Raw genomic sequence first — 18872 nt, forward strand, 5'->3', positions numbered from 1 at the left:
GGTTCCTCCTAGTGGATAGGAACAAGAACGTTACTGCCCCAGTGGCTTCCTTTTTAATCTCCATCTTACCCAAAAGAGTTCTTAATGAATCATCCCTCTAGGGAATAGACAGGGTGAAGCAGAACAATCGAGTACCTTGTGATCTTCGAGAGCATAACTCCTGTCCCTTTTAAATTTATCCTAGTGTTTTGAAATGTTTTAACTCGTAATGTCAATAAAGGTATTTCCATTGTATTGTATTGCACATTTCTTTCTTCCCCCCTCACCACCATCCTGATGTGTTTTGCAGTGTGTCAAAACCATCAGTGTGGTGATCCTTCCCAAGTTACTCCTGAGCCCCTTGAATTGGCTCAGGAAATGGCCCTGTTAGTTCCTGATTTGAGAAGAATAAATTGAATAATTTTTGGACCACTCTGAGAACAGAGAGTCCACCCATTTCTAAGAGCAAGCTTTGGGTTGCAGCCTGAATCCCAGTAGTAAAGAGGTGTTGTGGATTGGTAGCTGGTGAGTAAAGGAACTGGGGAAGTGGCCTATTCTGAATGCGTTGGCTCCCCCCCCCCCCCGAAAAAAAAACCATGTCTGTAATCTTAGGACACTCCTAGATCACAGATTATTGCTGGAAACCAAATGGTTCCTGTGCTATAGAGTGCCTATTTGCAGCTACAGCTGGTTCACTAGTTACAGCTGTCATTCCTAGGCAAGGATAGCTGGCCTCAGTGATGTACAAATCTTCTAGTACAATTACTATGCACTCTTCATGAAGCTACTCTAAAAAGTTCACTAATGCAAAATGGCCACCACCAGGGTTCTGATAGTGGCAGCTAAAAACCATAAGACACTGGGTTTTGTTTTTTTAAAAAAGGTCTGCACTAAGTGCCTATTTGCGACCGAGCCTGATTCAATGTTTTTATTGTGGCATATAAAGTACTGAATGGCTCAGGGCTCAGATACTTGAAGGACTGTCTCTCCCCATCCTGCCTGTGATGTGAGATCGGTTGAGCATGCCATCTTGGCAACTCCAACGCTGACTGCAGCTTGGGGATTTGTTACATTTCAGAGGGCACTCTCAGTAACAGCACCCCAGTGATTTAGCACATTCACCCTAGGTGACCAACTGGTACCAATGCTGTATATTTTGCAGTGCCTGCTAATGTCCTCTGTATTTCAGCAGGCCTTTAAATGCTAAGGTCACCCTCTATAGTGATAACGGGTGATGTTTCAGTTAACGGTCCTGCATTCTTTTGTTGTGTGTTGCATTATTTTAGTGCCGGTTGATATTTGGGACCCAGGAGAAGCAGCAGAGTGATATGCTATGGAAGTAGCAGACATACCCAGAGGGCAGTGGTGCAGTGGAGAGGGAAAGTGGGGAAGCCCTGCTCTAGTGCTCTTTTCAGAGCAGAACTAATGATGTCATCTCCTGGAGTGGTAATTGATGACTCTTCCTTGCTCTGACAAGTGAATGAAGTGATAACAAGGCTTTGAGGTCCTTTTCTTTGATGGGGTCTCTACTTTACACTAGCAATTTAAAGGGCAACACTTCCTTACAAGATTGTTTGCATTTCTAATTAAAAGCCTAAGGACACATTTCAGCCTGCTGAATATCCTTTGTTAAAAACCTATTTGTTTTGTCAGTTTAACCTCTGCTGTCAGAAATAAGCACCGCTGGGTTCAGTGGAGCTTACTTCCCAGGTAGGCATGCACACAACAGCAGCCATGCTACAAAGGCAGTTGTAGAATTAAAGCAGCAGCATTGGTGTTTATGGCACTACAGAATCCTTCTTGAAAGACTTGTTTTCCTCCCTTCATTTGTGTAGGGCAGGCATGGCCAAACTTGCCCCTGCAGCTGTTTTGGGACTACAATTCCCATCATCCCTGACCAATGGTCCTGTTAGCTAGGGATGATGGGAGTTGTAGTCCCAAAAACAGCTGGAGGACCAAGTTTGGTCATGCCTGGTTTCTTTGCACAGCTGTCTGCATTTTTGGATTCTCCTTGGAGGTGTGGCTAAGGACTTAGGGTTCATAGAATCATAGAATCTTAGAGTTGGAAGGGACCCCAGGGGTCAACTAGTCCAACCCCCTGCACTGCAGGCTTGCCAATAGTACATTGGGAAAATGATCTAGGGGTCTTAGCAGACCACAAGCTTAACACAAGTCAGCAGCAAAAGCACATTTTATAATCCCATTAGGCATTCCATTTAATGGCCACCACAACACCAGGATGTGGATCAAATCCCATATGTACTGTGGTTTTTGCTTCACTAATCCTAGATAAATTAGCACATGTGGAATCCTGTCTCCCCACCCTGCAAAATCGCCTATAATCCAAAGAACATGGAGGCTGCTATTAAGGTCCTGACCCAACTCTTATCCAAATCAATGGGATTCTTTTGACAGTCTCCAAGGGGAGCTAGCTCTAGCTACTACAACCAAAGGTCTCACCTACTTAGCACTCACTCATCTGTCCCAGCTCAGAATTTCACACTTGAAGCCACTTAACCACTTGGCACTGGCTGAATGCATTCCCATTAAGAGAACATTTTACAAATGTTGTCCGATTAAGCAGTAGTGTTGCTGCTATTCATTATCGTAAGGGATAAATCAGATTCCTGGGAAATGTGCCAATAAAACAGTTTGCACTGTACTTACATATTTGACTCTTGATAGATTTGGTGAAAATGTCCTCATGTTAGTATAATAAAAGCCCATTATCAGTTTAACAGCAGAAAACTTGCATTCATTTTTCAAGAAGATAGCAGCTTCAAACACCAGTTGCCTTTTCAACTGAACGGCTAGAAGTATGTTATGAAGAAATCTACTTGCCATCATGAGAGAAGAATGGCACATTGCGGCCATGTTTAAAATGTAATTTCTGTTCCTAACCGAGAGGGCAACTTTGCTATAATAAATCACTTTACTCATTGTTAAAATATATATTTGGGCACTAACCAGAAATTAATTAGTTAGTTTTGCTTTTAAAAAGAAACCCACTTCATCAGACACTTTGAATTTATTACACAAGTTTGAAAACCTGTTACTAGTCATTATTCAGGAAACAAGCTTTGCTCCTTTCTCCACACTTATTAATAAATAACCCGATTAATTGTTATAGCCATACCACATGGTATTCCCCCCCTCCCTCAGTTTACAGAATTCACAATACAGTGGTACCTCGGGTTGCAGATACTTCAGGTTACAGATGCTTCAGGTTACAGACTCCACTAACCCAGAAATAGTACCTTGGATTAAGAACTTTGCTTCAGGATTAGAACAGAAATCATGTGGTGGTGGCAGTGGGAGGCCCCATTAGCTAAAATGGTGCTTCAGGTTAAGAATACTTTCAGGTTAAGAATGGACCTCCAGAACAAATTAAGTTTTTAACCCGAGGTACCACTGTATATTGCAAAGGACCCAAGCAATTGAAGCCCTTTGTTAATAGATTTATTAACTCTTACACTAATATTCTGTTGAACAGAGTGCCAGACAACTTGCTCTTATGACTGTTTTGTAGATTTTGTTTTTGACAGAGTTAATGGGTATTTGTCGGACATTGCCTATGAATCAGTAATCACCAAAATGAAATGTTTCACCTTTTGGACTGCATGCAAACAACAACAACAACAACAACAACAACAACAACAACAACAACAAAATATTCATTTATAGCCCATATTTTTCTCCAGTGGAACTCAAGGACATTTGAAGCACATGGTTCCCCCTCCCCAAAATCCTGGGAGGAACTGTAGTTTGTTAAGATTACTTGGACTTGCAGCGCTATGATAGGTAAACTACACGTCCCAATATTATTTTAGGAAAATCAAATGCTTTAAACATGCTTAAAATATATGAAGTGTGTACACAGAAACTGCTCATTCTTACTGTCCAGACATTTGGTAAAGAAACTAATCCAGCAATTTCCCTCTTCTCTAATGAACTGTTCCTGCCATTCATAGATTGTCTACTTTCCCATTTTAAAAATATTAAGTTCTGAAAGCTGTGTCCTTCTGCAGAACTCCTAAAAATTGAGCACAATCAATTTCACCCCCTATATTTCATAACATAAGCTAAATAAAGGGAGAGACGTTCAATTTCACCATCTATTTACCATCATCTGGGGAGGAGTGGAAGGAAAGGAAGGTGGAAACCAAGCACACAAAAATGTGTTTTACAGTATTATTGAAACTATCAAGAAAGAGTTGCAATCATGAAAAGAGAAACAATTACAAATTCAATCTTTCTACACACAAGAAAGCATTGCCACAACTCAGTAAAGTACTTTTAAGACCGATATGCTTAAATATCATCCAGGGGACTGAAAAATTCTAATTTTTGCCTGGATCTAGCCTCTTGCATTTTGGGACTTCATGCTAACATTAGCAGTTAAAAAGAAGAGGTGGGAAAGCATATATTTTTTCAAAGGGAACTTGAAATTGGATGGTTGCAGCTGCAGTGCAAGGCGGAAGTGTTTTCTAATTCTTTAGTATGGCAGGCAATATTCGGAGCAGAAACAACAGCTGCCAACAGGTTTGAACAAAAATTACAGTGCAAACAAAATGCAACACCAAAAGGAGTAAGTAATTCTAGGCTATCCAAGCTAAATTGCTATGGCTGGCAGGCCTAGTAATACGATGCTCTTGAGGGCTGTGTTGCATTGAAATGTTTGGTGCTGAGGAATGGGACTCATCAAGGGAATCTGTATTGCACTCTGGTGTTTTCTGCAGGAATAGAGCCACGGAGCTAACAAAAGAGAAATCAAACAAACATAACAAAACAAAAACAAAAACCCAGCATTCGTTTTCCCTGAGCTGCCTTGGTCAAAAGGGAAGCAACTGCTCACATAAAGATCTGCTTAAATTAAGAAGCAAGGCAGGTGAACAAGCCTTATTTTAACAAAAGAGGGGGGTGAGAAGAGAATCATCTTTTTTTAAGCTTGTAAGAGAACCAGCATTGTAAATTCTTTCTCTCCTAGAAGGTATCTTACTGAGCTGTGTGTGTGTGTGTTGATGAATACCAATGATTTTATTTTTAGAGTGGGGGATATTTTAAACAAGGTTTTTTAATTAATGGGGTTCCTTCCCAACATACATGGAATTAAACTGTTTCCATTAATAAGGATTTGTCTGGATCAGACGAGCAAAGTCACCAGGATTTTAAAGGTCTTCTAACAAACACTTGCAAAAGTCTGCTAGGGAAAAGTACATTGAGGATCCAGCAACACAAATATTTTGAGTCTGCTTCCTAAGGATAGGATAGGGATCAAATTTCTAATCTTTTTCTACTCCATCCCTAACTTTCAGGTGTTTCCTTCAGATTTCTCTTGAACAAATAATTATTCTTCACACAATCCAGGGATTCTGTCTCCTGCTATTACCATTCTACCACCCTTCCCCCACCCTTAACATTTGCTCTGATTTGTTTTAATGCCTGCAGCATTAAAATGTCTTCACTGTCATGGTTTCTAGCTTGAGATGTTGCATTCTTGCTGTTGTTGATAATCTCATTATAAGAATTAGAGCCTTTTCAGGCAGTCATCTTTTTTCCCCCATGCAGCAAATATGCAGCTGATGCACATTTGTTATGTGGAGTCCGCAAACCTTCTCTTAAGGGAGCACTATTGTGAGAAAATATCTTATCTGTAGCTGAGAAAAAGAGATGGCTGTGGGTGGAATTCAGTGTCACGATAAGGCAATCATTCCATCAACGCAAGCGTTTTGCCCTGCCAGATGGAACAATCTCCCCTGTCCTCCTCCCACATGCTGTTTTGGGGAGGAGAGGAGGGGAGGGGAAGTCCCATTACACATTTACAACTGCAAAAGGTACCCCTTCAACAGTCTTTCATGACAGGACATAACTGTTTCCCCATTCTAAGTGACGATAAGAAGCCTTGCCCTTCTTCTGAACTGGCTATGTGATCACCTTGCAACATGGCTATGCGATCTCTGCTTGACTGGTCGCAGTATTTCTTGACAACAAGAAATTGCGGTGTTTTTTTTAAATGAAGATCAGAATGATAGGAAACAGTTGTTTAAAGAAAAGGGAAGTCAAGTTGTTCTTTTAAGGGAAGAAATTGATCCCTCTGGATTCTGGAAGTTTTGAACACTCACATCACGTTTGAGAGACTTTTGTGGTTTTTGTAATCCCCCAATTTCTGTGTAATTCCCCAGTCCAAACACTGAGCAGATTTTGCGAATGGTTCCAGTCTAACTTGTGCTCATCATTTCCCCCTTTTAGTTAATAAATGTAAAAGAAGTCTATTTCCTATTCTTCTGTACATAATTTCAGGCTAGATCATACCATTCCATTCCAGATATAAATCACATTGTATTGCATATACTATGGTGCCCAGCATATGTGTGTTTGTGTGTGTGTGTATTCCAACTTGTTGCTTGCTTGTGGTATTTTTCTATAATAATAATAATGCTTTTAACAATCATCTACAAAGATCCTTAGTTCTGTTGGAACTGTAATCTGAGCATTTATCCATAAAGCCAATAAATTAAATTAAATAATAACTTGGGTCCTTAAGTACCTCTGATTTTGGAATTAAAGCTGCAAAGGTTGTGATTTCTATACACAGGAGTTATCTTAAGTGTGGCAAATTATGTAAGTTTATAAATTAAAAGACAGATCTTAAATCACAAAAAGAGCCTAACCAAAGACCTCTGAGCTTTCAGGAAATATGGAAGGAGAGGACACAGGGAGGAGAGGAGGAAGAGGAGAGGAATTGGCCTGCTCAATCCCTAACTCTCTTCCTCTATAGGGATATTTTAGGAAGAAAATTGAAAAGATTAACTTTTTCGTTCCTACTCACCAGATCCAGATAGCTATAAAATGCTCAGGTTCATGTCTGGACATCAGATCCCAACTATCCCCTCTAGTGCTATACAGTACAGCAAGGGGAAATCTCCAGGTAACATGAAAGAAAAATATACAGTGTGTATTCCACCACCCCTCCTGAGCCCTATTTCCACCACTATCAAACCTGAACAAGGTTCCTTTTCCAGGCTGTCTGAATTGCCAGACACAAGCACTGTAAGGAATGGTGACATCCTGCAAGACGTAGTTGCAGATCTCTCTATATAACGATACTATTAATTTGAATCTTTGTCATTTATAACTATTTTTTAATAAGCTGATTTCAGTTCAGCGCTGATTTCAGACAGATGCCCATCTGTCTCAAATGAATTAACATGGAGCGAATTTTCAAGAGCTACCAATATTACTATTATATTTCGGCACTTCAGACACATTAAAAAGAATATATAAAAAGCTGATTTAGACACAGGAAGAAAATGTACGATTTACATCCATTGTTGGAACCACTGAAGCTTTAGAAAGCTTACTTTTAAAAATGGGGCTTATGTTGGTATGTATCTCACTGTTGCTTTTTTTTCCAGAAAGAAAAGGAGGGGGCCACATATAGCCCTACCTTTATTTCAAACACTTCTGATCCTCAGAGCATTAAATGTCCTTGCAGAAGATCTCATTGTTCACAAGGACTGTCAGGGCTGTTAATTACTCAGGTGGAGTTAGCATACAGCTCATTAAACCATGTCAAAACTTTCAGTCCTGCTGTACTGTATCATTCCCTTTAGGGGATCTCCTATCAGTATAATTCGATCGTTAAAAATACATCAATTCATATCATAATCTTACACATAGCAAAAAAAGGGGGGGAAGGCAATTGTTACAAAATGATTATAATTTTATCCAAAAAAGTGCTGCAGTGAAGTCAAGTGTATGTAATTAACATACAGCGGGTGTATTTTGGTGAAAGGGTTTGCTGGTAAGCTGTTTTTACTGCCTGTTATCTTAACTGTCACAATGCTGTACAGGAGCAAAAACTGGGATTGTTCAGAATATTAACATTTCAATGGCACTTTTAAAAGAAAACCCACATCCATTTGTATAACTTCAGCTGCAATCCTATTCATTCTTGAGTGCATGTCCTATTAAACTTCTGAATCGTTATGTAAAGGATTGGGCTGAAATTTTGGGATCCCACTGTTCTGAGATTCAGTTCTGTTTTCTGTACAGCACCCTAGAAACCTCTGGCACTTAATAAACATTGAGTAGTAAATGGACACAGATGCATCAGCCTAGGCTCATTCAAATTTACTCATAGGTCTTCTCTCTCATTTCTCATTAATCTGCAAGGTTTTTAAAGAAAAAAACAAAATACGCAGGAAAGTTCACATATAAATGTTATTTAAAAGCATATTTTTAAATTCATTTCCTCTTTAAAAGTGCCTTTTCTAAAACATTTTCTCTTTAAAAGTGCCTTTTTGGAATGCACTTCAATGGGGTTTTTTTAAGCTATGATCTCAGTCAGAAAATGGGCCCACACAGTGACAGAAGCGGATCTGGAAAATTCACATCAGAATTTACAGAGATTCTCAAGCATTCTTAGCCACACAATGCACAGCTTTGCTTATTTATTAAAATTATCACACCTTTCCTCCCAAAGGAGCCCAGGGTGACACACAGATGTGGTTAAGCCCGATCCCATTAAATTCAATTTGAGATCTATAGATATACATAGTTATTCTTCCTTTATACACTGATTAATGCCACAACAGACTTTAAAGCGGTTCACAAAGTAATAAAAGTACAAAAAACAAAAGGCACCACCCCAGTTAAAATCAGGGATTTATATATCGGGCCTTGGGAACCAAATTGATCTGCAGCTTCCTTCCAGCCTGCTACAGTTTTTGCATTTTTTAAAATAAAAATTACTTACTCCCATAACCCATGAAACTGATAAATGCTCCTGGCCTTCTCACAATTTAGACCAATACTGGTTGAAATATATTTAAATATATTTCAGAACATGTGGAGATCTGTTCGCACACTGAACACGGACCAATTTCTTTAACCCTCAGACATTATCCAAAGAGATTACGCTTGATTTACCTTTGGTTGTCATGTTGTCTAATGTCAAACGAAATTGATACAATTCACTTCTAACATATTTTAACAATGTTTAAAGACACTTACCATCATTGTTTTTACATCAATCCTGTGAGGTAAGGTCATTCATTCTATTGCTAATTTATTGATCTGAAACTGTGAAACAATGACTTGGTTAATACCACATACGAAACTCTGGACTAAGCATATAATTGAACTAAGGTGTAAGGTTCAGATCTGTATGTTGTAAAAAGCGCAATAAATAGTGCACAACTGAGTCACGCATTTTCTGGTTGTACTTCTAGCTTAATCTGCAAACTGCCAATTCATGCATATTTCCTTTCACAGGTTTACATGTCCACTGTGAGTGCGCTTTGGCTTCCAACACGGTGCTCCATTGCGCCAGAAGCGGTTTAGTCATGCTTGCCACATGACCTGGAAGGCTGTCTGCAGACAAACGCCGACTCCCTTGGCCTGAAAAACGAGATGAGTGCCGCACCCCATAGTCACCTTTTAATAGACTTAACCATCCATGGGTCCTTTACCTTTTTTTTTTAACATGTGTGGAATTCACACATTTCTCCATGAGCAAAATGCGCACACCTTAAAAGCACAGAGAGAAGGGGTGTAGGGGACTTGAGCATCCCCTGTTGGCTCTTGCTTGTAACTTGGGAAGCTGTCTGAAGGCCAGTTCTTTCTCTGCTGTACCTCACTAGCTCCTAAGATGCACTTGACTGTCCTTTTAGTTTTCATATTCTTTTCGAGGGTATTTTCCAAGGAGCCCTTGAAAGAATCCCAAGGATCAGTGTGGGTGTAATTTAACTTTGGATAGAACCAATTACAGAAATACCTAGGACTGTTGCAATACTTGTTGGGGGCTGTAGTTGTGGATTTTTCAAAGAACGAATCAAGTACTTGATCCCGCACATTTAGCAATTGGCCAAATAAGATCAGAAGAGCAGTCCATGTGCAACTCTGTCCATGAGATGTGCTTGAAAGTTAACAAGAGCTGCAACCCAAGCCCAATAATATACCTACCGACAGGCAGATAAAATATGTTGAGCCTATCATAAAAATGTGCTGCCATCTACTGCAGAATATAAATCCACAATCTGGTTTTTAAAGTCTCGTTTATATTATTATTTTCTGTTTGTGTGTGTAAACTTATAAAGTGCTGGGCAGCCTATGCTCCCACTCTATGCCTGAGAAATTCTTCTCTTTGCTCATAGAACATGACAGAGAACCATTAACAAGTGTGCGGGGGTCCTCCCCCTCCCCCTTTTATTGTATCTCACAAAGAATTGTGTATTGGTAGAAGAGTGATAACCTACAGATTTTTCATAGCCAACCTTCAGGTGGGATAATGCATCTTCAAAAATATGAACTTGAGTTAAAATATTAAACACTCACGTCTGTCTCCGACAAAAGAAATGACAAAGAGTCATACACTCCCGGTAAGAATGACCTATAAGTGTTTTCTGTTTTTCCTCCTACAGGAGCAGTTAGTGTGGAGTGCAATGAAGCGGATCAACAATATGATTCAGCCTGTCTCTGCAGCTTCGTGGTGAAAGAAAGGATAAACTAAAAAAACTACCCTCCTACAGCTCTTAGTTCTCGCTTCCCACACTTTAACATCCTCTGTCACCCCTGGCGCTGTTACTGACCCATGTTAAACTAAACTAAAGGATGATAAGTTTGCTGCCTTTGCCCTTGTCCTGAGGGGCTGCACATTATCCTATCAAGCATCAGAAGCCATTTCGATGGGATATTTGTCAACCTACCCATCCTTTTTAGATCAAATGAAATGGGCAGCGAATTAAAAAAATGTCATTCTCTAAAGGAAATGGATGACGGCTTTTGTTTCTAGTAATAAATTGGTGCCATGGCCTGATAACACTATTTTTGGTATTATATTTGACAGGGTTACTGTTTCCAGTTCATTTAGGAAATAGCAAAGGAAAAAGTTTTTATATCCTTTTAATAATGATGATTTATTTTTAGAGTGATATATAGAAGCAAGAGCTGGCAAAAGGATAGCAGATCCGGAGAAATTGCAACCTTGGCAGTTTATTAATTAACAATCACGAAGCCATCAATTTTAAGAAAAGAAAATAACCATATAACATGGTACAGATGTGAACAATTTGATCTTCCTTCCCAATTTCATTATCAATATATATTATTCCTTAGGTTTCTTTTTGTATTGTTTCCACTTATTTTCTAACACAATATGGACTCGTAGTGCAGTGTGATCTATATACCTTGGGCTAAGGTCAAGGAAAAGACCCATAAGTCACTCCCTTAAATGAATGCTTCAAAGCGAATCTTCTGTATGTAACAGCAGTAAACAGAGATCAGAGGCTGACAGGCTTCCAGCCTCCAGAATCAACTTGAGTTTTAATATTCTCCAAGAATTATTGCTGCATCACCGGATGACAAAATGCTTGCTAAAATGAGATAAAAAGTAAATATTATTCAGCCATGTAGGAATTATACATTTGAGGTTTTACACAAAAAGCACTGAATTGAAAATTAATTCATTTTAAAATGCATCAGTAGATATGCTTGTGCCATATACTGACAGTGCAATCCTACATATGTCTACTCAGAAGAAAACTCCCATCAAGTTCAGTAGGTAGAAGGTGATAGGAATGCAGTGCAATTCTATAAATGTCTGCTCAGAAGAAAGCCATATTTGAGTTCAATGGATATAGGGATGCAGCCTAAGGACCTCTATGCAATGTTTTACAGCTAAGCAGATTTTCTAGAATAATATATAGGAAGCAGGGGATGACTGCTGAGGTGGTATTTAGAGGCCACCAAGGAGCTGAAATAAAGAGGAAGGAACATCTGGGCTGCCCCTGAAGAAGGCTCAGAAACTTCAGCTGGTGCAGAATTCAGCAGCCAGGTTGCTCACCAGGAAAGGCGGTTTGAGCATATTACACAGATCCTAGCCCAACTACACTGGCTGCCAATTAGCTTCCGGGCCACATTCAAAGCACTGGTTTTGACCTATAAAGCCTTAAATGGCTCAGGACTGCCGTACCTCAAGGACCACCTCTCCCCATATAAACAGACCCAGACTCTCAGTCATCATCTGAGGCCCTTTTTTGTGTGCCTGCTTCATGAGAGGTCCAGAGGATGGGAACACAAGAATGGGCCTTTTCTGAAGTGGCACCCCATTTGTAGAATTCTCTCCCAAAGGAGGCTACTCTGGTGCCTTCATTGTACATCTTTAGGTGCTAGGCAAAAACATTCCTCTTCAACCAGGCCTTTGGCTGGTTAATATTCTATGGCCTTTGAAATGGTGGGGGGGGGGCTACTGTGTATGTGGTTTTTTTGTAACTATTTATTTTGTTCTTTTATCCTGTATTTCTATCTTGTAAACCACCCTGAAATCTTCAGATTTAGGGCGATATATAAATTTATAACAACAACAACAACTTATTCCCTTACTTGAGGGCCAGGGAGACACAAAACAACATGGGAAGCTGGAATGTGTAGGTTCTGACTGGCTAGGACTGCCCAGTGAGAATGCCACTGACTTCAACAGAATGTTCTGGAAGCTCCTAGCCAGCTCAGAAGTAATGGACTAGCACCATGCTGAGCCCAGTCACTTTCTGTTTCACTGCTACCTCATGACTCCCACCACCAATTGTGCTGTTCTTTACCCTCCTTGGTCACCATTTAGTAGAAATGCCTCTTGCACACCACCTTATAGAAACATAGGAAGTTGCCTTATACTGCATCAGACCATTGGTCTGTTTAGCTCAGTATTATTGACACTGACTATCAGCAGCTTTCCAGGGTTTCCTAGAGGCACCAGGGGTTGCACCTGAAACTTGAGGCATAACCTCTGCTGGCTAGAAGCAAAGCTAGAAGCCTGGCTGAAAATCCTAAAATGCATTTCTCTACCAGCTGTCTCTGCAAACCTTCAGCAATGAGTCATCTAATGTGAAGATGAATGGAGGGGGGGGAGTCCTGATCACAACAAAGCATTCATATTCTCCCCAATACAGTGTTACCTCGGGTTAAGTACTTAATTCATTCCGGAGGTCTGTTCTTAACCTGAAACTGTTCTTAACCTGAAGCACTACTTTAGCTCATGGGGCCTCCTGCTGCTGCCACACTGCCGGAGCACAATTTCTGTTCTCACCCTGAAGCAAAGTTCTTAACCTGAAGCACTATGTCTGGGTTAGCGCAGTGTGTAACCTGAAGTGTATGTAACCCAAGTACCACTGTACTGATCTTTCCAAAATAACTATCAATTCAGGTATCACGAGTGCCCTTATTAATAGAGGCTAATCAGAGTTAGCGGGGACGCGGGTGGCGCTGTGGGTAAAACCTCAGTGCCTAGGACTTGCCAATCGTATGGTCGGCGGTTCGAATCCCCGTGGCGGGGTGAGCTCCCGTCGTTCGGTCCCAGCTCCTGCCCACCTAGCAGTTCAAAAGCACTCTTAAGTGCAAGTAGATAAATAGGGACCGCTTTATAGCGGGAAAGTAACAGCGTTTCTTTGTGCTGCGCTGGTGCTGGCTCGCTAGCTGCAGCTTCGTCACGCTGGCCACGTGACCCGGAAGTGTCTTCGGACAGCGCCAGCTCACGGCCTCTTAAGCGAGATGAGCACGCAACCCTAGAGTCGGACACGACTGGCCCATACGGGCAGGGGTACCTTTGCCTTTTAATCAGAGTTAGTTTCACAAGCAAGTTAGCGAAGAGTTCATATGCCAGGAGAAAATGCTTTTCCAAGCTGAATCTTCAGTGGACAAATGACGGGGACCTGAGAGAAGCATTCCATTTTTACTTAAAGAGTCAACAGCAAATGGCAAACAGCAACAGAAGCACAGAAATATATGGTCCTGCACTTCCAGTCCATTTTTCAAGATACACACCAATGGACATTTGAAATCAGATATTGTCCCTTAGTCACCATTAGTCAGATGGTGAAAGCACCACTAACCTTTCGGGATAAATTGCAGCCCCTTGCCATATCAACACATAAGCAGTGTAAATATTAATAGGAAGTTTCTCTATTGAAAAGTGTCCCTTTTAAGAACCATTTCCTGCTTTTCTAAATGTTTGTTTTCTTGTATTTCAAACAGACTAGCTGTGATAGCTCAGTCCTTCAACTCTTAATCTCTTGGTCATGGGCTCAAGTCCCACATTGGGCAAAAGATTCCTGCATTGCAGGCGGTGGACTAGATGACCCTCGGGGGTCCCTTGCAACACTACAATTCTATGATTCTGTGACTAACAGCATTTTAAAATGAGGTGATAAATTTAATCACTTTAACTTTGCACATATTCTGGATTTCTTAAGGTCTTATGCTTATGGATTCCTGTACCAATGAAGATCGTTCAGACTCAAGTGAATGTCCACGCTATGAAATCCTGTGAGATTTCAGCATGATACCAAACTGAGTCAAGTTCATTCTATGGCCACAGGAACTCTATGCATGTCAGTCCCTCATGTGCCTGTCTGTCAATCATGCATTTGTGATTTTGCCTGGAAACCCCACAGCCTTGAGGTAGGGGTGGGGAACATAGAACAGAAGTGCCAAAGGTTAATATTAGTGAACAAGCAGGTCAATCTGAAAAAAGGTGGTCTTTAAGATATTTTGGTGGCAAACATTATGTGTGCAAAAATGCATAGAAAGAGGACATAGTGAGCAGGAGTGGAAACAACTCCTATAAGCCTCTATATGTTCACAAAAGTATATAGAAATATAAAGGGGGCAGGGGGAAGTGTGTGGCTTTCTAGACAGGAGAAAACCCTCATTTGGAGGGTTGTGCCCCAGTAAACCTAGTGGAAGAGTCTCCACTCAGTACATGAGCATCAATAAATATTATTTGGATAAATAATGAAGCCTGTGCTTATAGTTTCTATAACCTCACATCTACCTGCTCTGAAGTTTCGGTCTCTGCCACAGTTCTTTTATATCAGTAATGCTATATGTCAATCACCAGTCCCTCCTGGTGGTTGATTGGTAAAAGGTTAAACTTTTAATATTACTTATAAAATGAAATGTTCTATTAACGGGAACATACCACATGGTTCAAGGATGTTTCATTCTGGAAACTGCTGTTATGTTAGGCAAGACTGTAAAACCAAGTTTTATGTGAGCTGTTCTGTAAAATACCAACATCAAGAGAACTACATGAATCAAAGCCTACAGAACAATTTATTATTTGATTATATGGCTGGAGACTTTATGGCAGAAAGCCTCTAAACATGAGCTGTAATCACTTTAGTGTACAGATACTTTAGGTCAGGATTAACCTACTCTAAGTCCACCCCCCTGCTGCAATCATGCAAGATTTAAGGGACAGTTACCTAGTTTGGAACCATATGTTGCTGCTTAATTATAGGGAAATGAAAGGAAAGTGAAAAGGGTTCAAAGTCTAGAGAGTCTATGGCCAAAATTCCTGACTGGAACTTCTCCTAACCTGAAGCATTGGATCTTAGGGAATGGCAATGCCCAGGGATGTCACCTCTTAAGTTCATCATTTTGGGATGAGTCCTCAGAGAATTAATTGGTGGTGGAAGGCTAAATATCAACAGGTGAGCAGCTGAGCCAGGTTGGATTACATTTGTTTGAAAGAACATTCTTTTGTTATTTAACTCTATCTGAAAATACACTCAAGCAGTGCTTGGAGTGGGGTGAAGAGGGGTGCCATGCCACTTTCTTTCAGCTACACTTATAACCACTCTATACCAGTTTAGGTGTCCTGTTATGGCCTGAGACTCACAGGTCAACTGATGGAAGCAGGGACTCTGACTGGTAGGAAGGGTCACTTTATCATGGATGGATGGATGGATGGATGGATGGATGGATGGATGGATGGATGGATGTGGAAAGTGCTGGCTGCAACATTCTTACTGAAGGAGAGCTGTTGTCATGGCAACAGACATGTAGGAACTCACCATGCCCCCTCAGGAGAGTCCAAAAAATGATATCAGCACTGTTGAGCCAGCAAGGGTACATCTATTATGAAACTTAAGCTTCATGGCCCCTGATCCCAGAGGGAGCCCAGATGCGACTTTAGTCCACATTGCTTTAAAATAATAAAATGGGTCTAGTAGATGTGGTTTGAGCCACATGACTCAAATTGATTGTTTTTTGTTGTTGTATATGTTTCAACAATTCCAAAATTTGAGAGTCAGTACCACAGATGTTTTAAAGGTTGTTGTAAACAACCCAAATGAAGAAAATAGCAGTGGTTACCAAGACCTCATTGCTGGTTGTGAAGGGGTCCCCATAACAGTTCAAGCTTCAGGGCCCCCAAAATGTAGGTCAGCCACTGTGACCCAGTCTCTCTCTCTCTCTCTCTCTCTCTCTCTCTCTCTCTCTCTGTGTGTGTGTGTGTGTGTGTGTGTGTGACAGAGAGAGAGAGAGAGAGAGAGAGAGAGAGAGAGAGCGCATTGTGCCACTCTTTTCTGGTTTGCTCATGTCTCACTGTGTCATGTTGTGGGCACTACAGTTTAAGAATGATATTGACAAACTAACCAAGACCTATGAGAAAAGTTGAAACAGTTGGTTAAATTTAGCTTGATAAAAAGATGGCTAGGAGATGGAGAATAAATTTCTGTTGTTCCAGAGGTTAGGGCTCAAACTAATGGGATCAAATTACAAAAAAAAAAGAGGCCAGGATTCTAAATATTAGGAAGAACTTCCTAATACTATGAGATGTTTGACAGGTTGTCTTGGAAGATGATGGCGTTTCTTTGTTAGAGGTTTAGATCAGGGGTCAGCAAACTTTTTCAGCAGGGGGCCGGTCCACTGTCCCTCGGACCTTGTGGGGGGCCGGACTATATGGGGGAGATGAATAAATTCCCATGCCCCACAAATAACCCAGAGACACATTTTAAATAAAAGGACACATTCTACTCATGTAAAAAAACATGCTGATTCCCAGACCATCGGCAGGCTGGATTTAGAAGGCAATTGGACCAGATCTGGCCCCCGGGCCTTAGTTTGCCTACCCATGGTTTAGATTAAAGAGTCTGAATGGCCACTAATCAGGGGTTTGAGTGTCAGGAGTCTCTTGCCTCATTAGGGGAACAAAAAAAATTCCTTCCAGTAGCACCTTAAAGACCAACTAAGTTAGTTCTTGGTATGAGCTTTCGTGTGCATGCACACTTCTTCAGATACCATGGTATCTGAAGAAGTGTGAATGCACACGAAAGCTCATACCAAGAACTAACTTAGTTGGTCTTTAAGGTGCTACTGGAAGGATTTTTTTTTTGTTTTGACTATGGCAGACCAACACGGCTACCTATCTGTAACTCGTTAGGGGAGTTGAAGGAGATGACTTTTGCAGCCCCTTCCAAGTCTATGATTTTATAAAGCCTGTACTACCAGACAGGACTCTCCTAGCCACCACGACACCTTTTCATTACCTATTAGATGAAGAGAGGGAGCAGCAGAAAGGGTCAAGAAAAATCTTCAAACTTCAGCCAAGCACAGACAATTGTTCAGGTAAATGCACAATTCATCTGACACATGCAGGGATCATGAAACTGTGGTCCTTGCCCATAGGTACATCCAAGGTCTTACTAAAGCCTGAAGCCTTCTGTGGTTTTTACATGACCGTCTGTAACATCTGTAGATGACACTGTGTGGGTCTGTTCAGTATGGGGGTTGATCCTAATCGTGCCAGGATCAGCAGGGAATCTTCTAGGCACATCATGCTTTCAATCTATAGGCCTCAATGATTTGTAATTAATCCCCTTTAAAAATTGATTGAATTGAGAATATCCAGAGGACCTCCTTTTAATTAATCAATTTAAAAGATCAATTACAAATCAGATTTGGGAAGGGGACAGAGGGATTCTGCCCATCACAAGTGCATATATGATCACTATAGAGATGGACAAATCAAAGTTAATATCCATTGTCTTTTTCAGATATCTTTAAAGAAAACCAGGCAGAATTATTTTTTCCTTAAAAACCAAAATATGTGCTAGATTAAAAAGAGCATGATTCAAAAGTGAAGTTCTTTAATTCCAGCTGGAGAGGGTAGGTATGTGTTAAACAGTTAGATCCTCCAACTCACATCAATGGGATTCAAACAGTGATAAGATGCAAAAGAGAATAGAATTCCTATACCTTTAGCATTTTGTGTCTTGCAGAGATTGAAGACAACACCTGCTGGAAAAAAATTCAGACACTGAAAAAATTCCAGACACTTAGTAAAGTTATAGGGTTCATTTCATCCTTTGCATTTGTTCAACCTAGTTTCAGAACACTTAATGTTATTCCTTTTATTTAAGAAAATATATATCCTGTTTTTTTGATTAGAAAATAGCACACAAGGTGGCTAACAGCATCCAAAAGTGCAATATCAAGACAATTAACATTAAAACATTAGAGTAGTTTTAAAACACCCACATACCAACAACAGCTTCTTTATGGTAATGATAGAGGCAGCAAACATTAAACTACTTCTTCTGGAAAATGGGGGTCCACTGCAATAAATGAGATTAACAAAGTAAGTTGTTTGAAGATTGCAGTAAAATAAATATTTTATGGAGTTCGTGGATTGCTTGCTAAAGGCCTGCCATATACCATTCCCTCAAAATATTGTAAACTTGGATTTATGTGCAAAAAATGCACTTAATTCATTTATGAATACAGAAGGACAACATATAAGGGTGGAGATAGATTTGCTTTTAATCAACAACCTCCCCTATCCTTTAGTTGATCTCTTAACAGATAGGTAACAGGAAAGAGATTTCTGAATGCTGTGCAGAATCTGACTGAAAGGTCTATCATGACTGAAAGAGTTTCTGATCCAAGAAAATGGGCACAGATACCAACCTTCTGATTTACATTCTCATATTCTGATTTACAGCGATGTTTGGTGATGGCAAACAGGCATCAGATTAATAATATAGAAGTACAAATGTAATCTACTGAACCAAGGTAGGCTAGGCAGATACACAATATAGGTTAAAATATACCAA

The 18872-nt window shown here is 40.3% G+C and overlaps 1 long non-coding RNA gene across 1 annotated transcript in view; it reads right to left on the reverse strand.

Moving 5' to 3' along the window:
• Positions 1–18872, reverse strand: part of LOC309366174 — a 358147-nt gene that overhangs the window by 54313 nt on the left and 284962 nt on the right. The window contains exons 12-13 of the long non-coding RNA XR_014166546.1: positions 11169–11354; positions 8995–9063 (exon numbers count right to left, since the gene is read on the reverse strand). This is a non-coding gene — a long non-coding RNA (uncharacterized lncRNA). The remainder of the gene's footprint in view (positions 1–8994; positions 9064–11168; positions 11355–18872) is intronic.

This window comes from Podarcis melisellensis (assembly GCF_964234715.1).
Source record: "Podarcis melisellensis genome assembly, chromosome: 3".
In the NCBI taxonomy this organism is placed as follows: Eukaryota; Metazoa; Chordata; class Lepidosauria; order Squamata; family Lacertidae; genus Podarcis; species Podarcis melisellensis.